We start from the raw sequence: 10,596 nt of genomic DNA, 5'->3' as shown, positions 1-10,596 counted from the left end.
TTTTATAAACAGAGTAATCACGTATACATCTGTGTGAATTTCTGCTTATTAGAAATAAATTCATTTTCATTTGTAAAGGCATTATATTTCCATACACTAATAACAATTCTCTCTCTTTTCATTACTTATATAATTAAAACACTGATATTGTTCTCCAACGTTATTCACAAATGTTCTCTTTTTAATTTGAAGGCCTACATATCTACTATTCTTATAGACATTCACTTTTGATGTCTTCAGCTGAATAGTGCTATATGCCATGGACTTTGTTATATAATATGGATTGATTTTTGTGGTATTTATACCTAATGAAATCTATGCTTGAAGAATAGAAAGGCACAATAAAAATTACTTGAAATGATGGAGTAGTCAAAATTGCTTCTTATTATGTATACCAAAAAAACCCAGTGCCATCAAGTCGGTTCCCACTCATAGTGACCCTATAGGACAGAGTAGAACTGCCCCGTAGAGTTTCCAAGGAGCGCGTGGCGGATTCAAACTGCCGACCCTTTGGTAAGCAGCCATAGCACTTAACCACTATGCCACCAGGGTTTCCCTCATATTATGTATATACATATATATAAAAAAGGCTGACTATGACTAATTTTAATAATGGCAGAACCCAGTGTTCTATGAAACGTGAAAAAATTATAAATTTAATACCAAATGAAGAGATCCTATTATTATAATGGCAAAATTATGTCATCTTCAAGGAATTGAAAAAAAGAGATAATTAGTTACCAACTGATTGTTGCTAAAGGATTTGTTAAAAAATCTAGCAGAAGAAAAAATTATCCCAGATGAATGTTTGGATATTCAGAAAGCAAATAAAAGTTAAGGGAAAAAAAATTATGTGAATACACCTAAATTGACATTGACTACATAAAATGTTAATTATAAAGTTTCTAATTTTAAATACCTATTTGCATTAGGATGCAATGGAGCAAATGTGGCAGCAAGCAGTAAAGAAAGGTAAGGGCAGTATAGTGTTTTCACTGTTTGAGAAACGGTAAAAGTTATAATTTGTTATTTCATGAATAAAGAATGCATATTGTAAAATTTAGGGCACTAATAAAAGAATGGTTAAAAAATTTAGGGCACTAATAAAAGAACAGTTAAAATACATTGAATTAATAAGATGTCACAGAAAAAAGGAGAGCAACGAAAATATTCCAACAGAAGATAAAAAGAGCAAATGAAGTAATGTATGTTTAGAATTACAAATGGAAAGTAAATAGTAAATGGTAAAGAGCAATCCAAATTAAATTATATTGTTGTTGTTGTAGTTAAGTGCTATCAAGTCAGTTCCAGCTGATAACGACCCCATATACAGCAGAATGAAGCCCTGCTGGGTCCTGCACTTTCCTCATAGTCCTTGTTATGCTTGAGCCCATTGTTGTAGCCACTGTGTCAATCAACCTTGTTGAAGGTATTCCTCTTGTGGGCTGATCCTCTCCTTTACCAAGCATGATGTTCTCTACAGGGACTGGTCCCTCCTAATAACATGTCCAAAGTATGTGAGGTGAAGTCTCTCCATCCTTGTCTCTAAGGAGCATTCTGGCTGTACTTCTTTCAACACAGATTTGTTCATTCCTCTGGCACTCCATAGTATATTCAATATACTTTGCCAAGACCACAATGCAAGAGCATCAATTGTTCTTTGGCCTTCCTTAAAAAAAAAAAACAAAAACCAAACCCACTGCCGTCGAGTCAATTCCAACTCATAGCGACCCTGTAGGACAGGGTACAACTGCCCCATAGAGTTTCCAAGGAGCTCCTGGCAGATTCAAACTGCCAACCTCTTGGTTAGCAGCTGTAGCGCTTAACCAGTATGCCACCAGGGTTTCCTGGCCTTCCTTATTCACAGGAATTGATGGAATACTGAGTGAGATGTTTCAACAGATAGATGAAGCACTGGAGGTGCTCACTGCACTATGCCCAGAAATTTGGAAGACAGCTACCTTGGCCTACTGACTGGAAGAGATCCATACTGTACCCATTTCAAAGACAGGTGATCCAACAAAATGTGGAAAATATAGAACAATATCATAGTTTTCACATGCATATGAGGTAACTGAAAACACCATGGCTTCGGTTAGGAGAATCTTGGTCCTCAAGGTGACATCTTTGCTTTTCAACACTTAGAGAGGTCTTTTGCAGCAGATTTACTCAATGAAATGTGCCATTTGTTTTCTTGACTGCTGTTTACACAGGCATTGATTGTAGATTCAAGTAAAATGAAATCCTTGACAACTTCAATCTTTTCTCCATTTATCATGATGTTGCTTAATAGTCCAGTTGTGAGGATTTTTTTTTTTTCTTAAGGTTGATGTGTAAACCACCAAAGGCCACGGTCTCTGGTCTTCATCAGTAAGTCCTTCAAGTACCCTTCACTTTCAGCATTCAAGGTTGTGTTGTCTGCATAAGACAGGTTGTTAATGAGTCCTGATGCCCTGTTCTTCTTCATATAGTCCAACTTCTTGGAGTATTTTCTCAGGGTACTGATTGAATAAATATGGTGAAAAGATAGAACCTTGACACACATCTTTCTTGACTTTAGACCACACAGTATTCCCTTGTCCTGTTCAAACGACTGCCTCTTAGTCTATGTACAGGTTCCTCATGAGCACACTTCAGTGTTCTGGAATTCCCATTCTTCAAAATCTTATCCATAATATGTTATGACCCACACAGTCAAATGCCTTTGCACAGTCAATAAAACACAGGTAAACATCTTTCTGGTATTCTCTGCTTTCAGCCAGGATGCATTTGACTTCAGTAATGATATCCCTTCTTCCACATCCTCTTCTGAAACTGGCTGAATTTCTGTCAGTTCCTTGTGGATGTACTGCTGCAAATCCTTTTGAAGGACCTTCAGCAAAATTTTACTTCCCAAACCAAAAACCAAACCTGTTGCTGTTGAGTCGATTCTGACTCACTAAAGATATTGTTTGATATTCTCTGCTTTCTGTTGGATCATCTGGCTTTGGAATGAGTACAAATTGCACCTCTACCAGTTAGTATGCCAGGTAGCTGTCTTCCAAATTCCTTGGCATAGTCCACTGAGCACCCCAGTGCATCATCAGGTTGTTGCAATATCTCACTTGGTATTCCATCAGTTCCTGCAGCCTTGTTTTTTGCCAATGCCTTCAGTGCAGCTTGGACCCCTTCCTTCAATATCATAGGTTCTTGATCATATGCTGCCTACCGAAATGGTTGACCGTTGACCATTGACCAATTCTTCTTGGGAAAGTGTCTCTCTGTATTCCATCTATCATCTTTTGATGCTTCTCGCATCATTGAATATTTTCCCCATAGGATCCTTCACTATTGCAACTCGAGACTTGAATTTTTTCTTCAGCTCTTTCAGCTTAAGAAATGCCGAGCGTGTTCCTCCATTTTGGTTTTGTATCTCCAGGTCTTCGGACATTTCATTATAATACTTTTCCTTCTTCAGTCACCCTTTGAAATCTTCTTTTCAGCTTTCTTACTTCATCATTTTTCTTTCGCTTTAGCCACTCTGCTCTCAGGAACAACTTTCAGAGTGTCTTCTTTTCTTTCCTCTCTTTTTAATGACCTCTTGCTTTCTCCATGTATGATGTCCTTGATGTCATTCCACAACTCATCTGGTCTTTTGTCATTAGTGTTCAATGCATCAAATCTATTCTTGAGATGGTCTTCAAAGTACAACTCAAGGCTGTACTTAGGCTCTCATGGACTTATTCTAACTTTCTTCAGAGTCAAGTTGCATATTAGCAACTGATAGTCTGTTTCACAGTCACCCCTCAGCCTTATTCTGACTGAAAATATTGAGCTTTTCCATCATCACTTTCCACAAAGGTAATCAATTTTTTTCCTGTGTATTCCATCTGGTGAGGTCCATGTATATAGTTGTCATTTATGTTGTTGAAAAAAAGTATTTGCAATGAAGAAGCCGTTGGTTATACAAAATTCTGTTATGCATCATTTCTATCACCAAGGTCATATTTTCTAACTACCAATCCTTCATCTTTGTTTCCAACTTTTAAATTCCAATCACCAGTAATTATCAATGAGTCTTGACTTCATGTATTATCCATTTCTGACTTCAGAAGTTGTTAAAAATCTTCAGTTGCTTCATCTTTGTCATCAGTGGTTAGAAAGTAAATTAGAAAAATTCTTGTATTAACTGTTCTTCCTAGTATGCATAGGGATATTTTCCTATCATGACAGTGTTGTACTTCAGGATACCTCTTGAAATGTTATTTTGACAGTGAAGGCAATGCCATGCCTCTTCAATTTGTCATTCCTGACATAGTAGGCCATATGATTATCAGATTCAAAAAGGCCAGTACCAGTCCATTTCAGTTCAGTAACTCCTAGGATATTGATGTTCATGTGTTCCATTTTATTCTTGATATCCAATATTCCTAGATTCACGTACATATACATATGCAAATATATTTATAATAAGGAAGACATAAAGACATACTCATAACAATTACAACCCTTGTTTCTGCAACTGTTCGTGTTGTTTTAAGTGGTATTTATAACTACTTTCTTTCACTCCCCATTCCATATTCCCTTTGCCCTCAGCAAGCACCTTAGCAGGTCATCGTTTTTTGCCTGATAAGGTGACACAAACCTTCGTTTTTGAAGAGTCTGAAACATTAGTAGTCCTGCCTGAATTATTTTAATTTTCTATTGCCTTTAATCATGGGGTATGGTAGCACTAAGGTAAGCCCTAAGCTATTGGCTTTTTTTCAGACATATCCTTCTTTACCTTCACTGTGTAATAACAGTCCAATTTCCCTTGGCAATTAAGATCAGTCATGCCAGTATAGTAACTCTCTTCTCTGCCCGTTGATTTAAAGGAAGAAAGAGTCCAAAATGGCCAGGTGGCATGCTCAGCTTCCAGCTCTGTGGAATCATAGCTGTGTCTCCTGGTGGAAATTTTGCCCCTTTTGGAACTAACAGCACTAGGCCAGCAAAGCCTAGGTCACAAGCATAGGAAGAAAAACTTTGTGAGTGGATCACTGGGGGTAGTAATGAGTGGTACCACTCCCTCTTCTACCCTTTGATTCCAAGACCAGTGCATCCTGGCAACGAGAGAAAAAGTTCCATATGTTGTACACTGATTTGAAGCATATACAGCCTCCTAGAGAATATTACCCACCCCTGCAAAGTATCGCCATATAGTTGGAGCCATAATTGACTTTTCAAAAGGCATTTCTACTGTTCTAACAATTCAGTTGCTTTAATCTGATGAGGAGCATGTAAGACTAGTGAATTCTGTGAGTCTGGATCTGTTGCCACAATTTGTTTGCTGTGAAATGGGTTCTTTCATCAGAGGCAATGCTGCGTGGAATGCCATGATGGTGGAAAAGGCGTTCCGTAAGTTCACAGACAGTGGTTTTTTCAGAAGTATTGTGTTCCCAACCCAAAAACACAGGGAAGGCAAATCCATATCCAGACTTAGTGTCTATTCCATAATAACAAAATGCTGCTTTTTCCATGATGGATGTGGTGCAATGTCACCAGCTTGCTGTCAGGTTGCTGGCTGATCACACCTAGGAAATGATGTCATATTGAGAATTCTATGTTGTTTTCTGGAAAACCTGGTTGCGTGGTAGTTAAGAGGTTGGCTGCTAACCAAAAGGTCAGCAGTTCGAATCCATCAGGTGCTCCTTGAAATCTCTGTGGAGAAGTTCTACTCTTTCCAATAGAGTCATTATGGATTGGAATCAACTCAGTGGCAATGGGTTTTCTGTTGGTTTCTGCTGCTGAAAGATTGGGCACTCAGCAGTAGCTGAAGCCAGATTGCCCTTGGTGAGAGGAATTCTTGCTGATGCCGTGGATAATCTCCATCTCTGCCACCATAGCCACTTTTTTCATAAGCCCATCAGGCAATGACAGGAGTGGCTGGAGAAAGAGGTTGACTGGTATCCACACAATGTATTATCCATCCAGGTGATTATTAAAATTCTCTTCAGCTGAGTTCACCTGCTGGCGCGCGTTCACATTGGATGCAAATATATTCACGTTTTTTGCATATTCAGAGTAGAGATCTATCCAAATACCTCTTCTCCAGTCCTCCTTGTCACCAATTTTCCAATCATGTCCCTTGCAAGTCCCTGATCATGCGGCCAAACCATTGCCCACAGCCCATGAATCAGTTTACAATCGCACATATAACCATGTCTTCTTCTAAGTAAAATGAACAACCAGGAGCACTGCTTGAAATTCTGCCCACTGGGAAGAATTCTTCACCACTATTCTTCAGTGAACTCCCAAAAAGAGGCTTCAGTGCTGTAGCTGTCCAGTTTTGAGTGGTGCCTACATTTTGTGCAGAACCATCTGTAAACCAGTCCTGGGTTTTCTTTTCCTCAGTCAACTGAAGGTAGGAAACTTCCCATGAGGCCGTACGTACAGGCTGGGAAAAAGAAGGTAGGTAATATTGCAGGAGTATGGACCGTGGGCATTTGGGCCAATTCGTCATGAACTTACTTGGGTCTTTACTACCTGTTCAAGCTCTATCTCGATTATAAAACTTTAATTTGACAGCGGAGTGCTACTGTGCATGCCAAACATTATGATTTTGTGGGTCAAAGAACACAGAGGTTGCATGGTAACTTGTTGGCTTATGGTTAACTGTTCACTCTTTACTAAGGCCCAGTAACAACTGAAAAGCTGTTTATAAAAAGGCAAGTAGTTATCTGTAGAGGATGCCAGGGCTTTGTGCATGCACACAGGCAGATACACACACACACACAAAAAAAAAATATATGGAAACACTGGTGGTGTAGTGGTTAAGAATTAGGCTGCTAACCAAAAAGTCAGCAGTTCGAATCCACCAGGCACTCCTTGGAAACTCTATAAGGCAGTTCTACTATGTCATATTAGAAAAAGGAAATTTGAAAATCAACTGTTTGAGCCTTCATCACAAGACGAGATTGGGACATCTCGGATCTTTGCTCAGCATGCACTCAGCCCTGTACAATGGCTGTTGTTGTTGTTAAGTGTCGTCCAGTCAGTACCAACTCATAGCAACTCTATGCACAACAGAATGAAACACTACCCAGCCCTGCACCACCCTTACAATCATTGTTAATCCTGAGCTCATTGTTGCAGCCGCTGTGTCAATCCACCTCGTTGAAGGTCTTCCTTTTTTCTGCTGACCCTGTACTTTGCCAAGCATGATGTCCTTCTCCAGAGACTGATCCCTCCTGACAACAAATCCAAAGTATATAAGATGCACTCTCTCCATCCTTGCTTCTAAGGGCATTCTCGTTGTACTTCTTCTAAGCCAGATTTGCTGGATCTTTTGGCAGTCCATAGTATATTCAATATTCTTCACCAACACCACAATTTAAAGGCGTCAATTTTTCTTCAGTCTTCCTTATTCATTGCCCAGCTTTCACATGCATATGATGCAACTGAAAATACGATGGCTTGGGTCAGGCGCACCTTAGTCTTCAAAGTGACATCTTTGCCCTTCAACACTTTAAAGAGGTCTTTTGCAGCAGATTTACCCAATCAATGCATCTTTTGATTTCTTGACTGCTGCTTCCATGGCTGTTGATTGTGGATCCAAGTAAAATAAAATCCTTCACAACTTCAATCTTTTCTCTGTTTATCATGATGTTGCCTATTGGTCCAGTTGTGAGGATTTTTGTTTTCTTTATGTTGACGTGCAATCCATGCTGAAGGCTGTGGTCTTTGATCTTCATTAGTAAGTGCTTCAAGTCCTCTTCACTTTCAGCAAGCAAGGTTGTGTCATCTGCATAACATATTTCTCCAATCCTGATGCCCCGTTCTTCTTCATACAGTCCAGCTTCTCGGATTATTTGCTCAGCATACAGATTAAATAGGTGTGGTGAAAGAATACAACCCTGACACACACCATTCCTGACTTTAGACAATCAGTATCCCCTTGTCCTGTCCGAACAACTGCCTCTTGATCTATGTAAAGGTTCCTCATGAGCACAAATAAGTGTTCTGGAATTCCCATTCTTCACAATGTTTTCCATAGTTTGTTATGATCCACACAGTCGAATGCCTTAAAACACAGGTAAACATCCTTCTGGTATTCTCTGCTTTCAGCCAGGATCCACCTGACATCAGCAATGATATCCCCGGTTTCACATCCTCTTCTGAAACCGGCCTGAATTTCTGGCAGTTCCCTTTCGATGTACTGCTTCAGCCATTTTTGAAAGATTTTTCAGCAAAATTTTGCTTGGGTGTGATATTAATGATATTGTTCTATAATTTCCACATTCGGTTGGATCACCTTTCTCCGGAATAGGCATAAATATGGATCTCTTCAAGACAGTTGGCCAGGAAGCTGTCCTTCATATTTCTTGGCACAGACAAGTGAGCACCCCCGGCTCTACATCCATTTCTTGAAACATCTCAGTTGATATTCCATCAGTTCCTGGAACCTTGTTTTTTGCCAATGCCTTCAGAGCAGCTTGGAATTCTTCCTTCAGTACCATCTGTTCCTGATCATATGCTACCTCTTGAAATGGTTGAACATCGACTAATTCTTTTTGGTATAATGACTCTGTGTATTCCTTCCATCTTCTTTTGATGCTTCCTGCGTGTTTTAATATTTTCCCCATGGAATCCTTCGCTATTGCAACTCGAGGCTTGAATTTTTTCTTCAGTTCTTTCAGTTTGAGAAATGCCAAGTGTGTTCTTCCCTTTTGGTTTTCCATCTCTAGCTCTTTGCACATGTCATTATAATACTTTGCTTTCTCTTCTCTAGCCTCCCTTTGAAATCTTGTTCAGTTCTTTTACTTCATTAATTCTTCCTTTTGCTTTAGCTGCTCAATGCTCCTAAGCAAGTTTCAGAGTCTCCTCTGGCATCCATCTTGATCTTTTCCTTCTTTTCTGTCTTTTCAATGACCTATTGCTTTCTTCATGTATGATGCCCTTGATGTCATTCCATAACTCAGCTGGTCTTCAGTCACTAGTGTTCAGTGCACCAAATCTAATCTTCAGATTGTCTCTAAATTCAGATGGCATATATTTAAATTCATATTTTGGCTCTCATGGACTTGCTCTGATTTTCTTCAGTTTCAGCTCAAACTTGCAACTGATAGTCTGTTCCACAGTCAGCCCCTGACCTTGTTCTGACTGACGATATGGAGCTTTTCCATCATCTCTTTCCACAGATGTAGTCAATTTGATTTCTGTGTGTTCCATCTGGTGAGGTCCAAGTGTACAGTCACCGTTTATGTTGGTGAAAGAAGATATTTTCAATGTCCGTTTGTTGCACTGTGAGGGTTTGCATGTTGCTGTGATGCTGGAAGCTATGCCGCCGATATTCGGATAAAAGCAGGGTCACCCGTGGAGCACAGGTTTCAGCTGAGCTTCCAAACTAAGACAGACTAGGAAGAAGGACCTGGCAGTCTACTTCTGAAAAGAATTAGCCAGTGGAAACCTTAAGAATAGCAGTGATATAGTGCTGGAAGTTGAGCCCCCCAGGTTGGAAGGCACTCAAAAGATGACTAGCGAAGAACTACCTCCTCAAAGTAGAGTCGACCTTAAAGACATGGATGGAGTAAAGCTTTTGGGACCTTCGTTTGCTGATGTGGCACAACTCAAAATGAGAAGAAACAGCTGCAAACATCCATTAATAATCAGAACCTGGAATGTAGAGTACAAATCTAGGAAAATTGGAAATCACCAAAAATAAAATGGAACTCATAAACATCAATATTCTAGGCACTAATGAGCTGAAATGCACGGGTATTGGCCATTTTGGATCAGACATTCATATAGTCTACTATGCTGGGAATGACAACTTGAAGAGGAATGGTGTTGCATTCATTGTCAAAAAGAACATTTCAGGATCTACCCTGAAGTACAACGCTGTCAGAGGTAGGATAATACCCACACGTCTACAAGGAAGACAAGTTAATATGACTATTAGTCAAATTTACACACCAACCACTAGGGCCAAAGATGAAGAAATAGATTTTTATCAGCTGCTTCAGTCTGAAATTGATTGAACATGCAATCAAGATGCACTTATAATTACTGGTGATTCGAATGTGAAAGTTGGAAACAAAGAAGAAGGGTCACTATTTGGAAAATATGGCCTTTACAATAGAAACAATGTGGGAGATCAAATTTTTTTTTTTTTTTTTTTTGTACAATGGTACAGCCTTCTACATACCCAGGCACTTTTGTGAGCTTTTCAAAGCTCCCTCTGAACATCTTGTTCCTTACATCTTTGTTTTAACCTTTCCTCAGGCTCTTTTCGCCCCAGCTGGTACTGTAGCCTCAGGTAGCTGTAATGTTAAACAATTGCTGTTGATTGTTTCTGGTAAACAATTTTCCCACACACCTAGCTCTGTCCATGTCAAATAACCATAATGTACTGTGAATGGGGTTTTCCATGGAGCTATGAAAAAGGCCAAAGACTGATAATTTTGTGGTTATGGGACTCTTAAGAACTCCAAACTTGGTTTTCCTCTTCAGAAGTGGCATAGCTACTAGTTTTCATGAATACCATGGAGCTGAAGAGATGGTGTCTGGTGTGAGGCCAAGTTAAAACGCCACAGACACTATCTTTCTTACTGAGGTTCAGCATTTTTTCTTGAATAAATT

The sequence above is a fragment of the Loxodonta africana genome, chromosome 4 (assembly GCF_030014295.1).
Source record: "Loxodonta africana isolate mLoxAfr1 chromosome 4, mLoxAfr1.hap2, whole genome shotgun sequence".
Lineage (NCBI taxonomy): Eukaryota > Metazoa > Chordata > Mammalia > Proboscidea > Elephantidae > Loxodonta > Loxodonta africana.
This window is presented reverse-complemented; position numbering follows the sequence as displayed.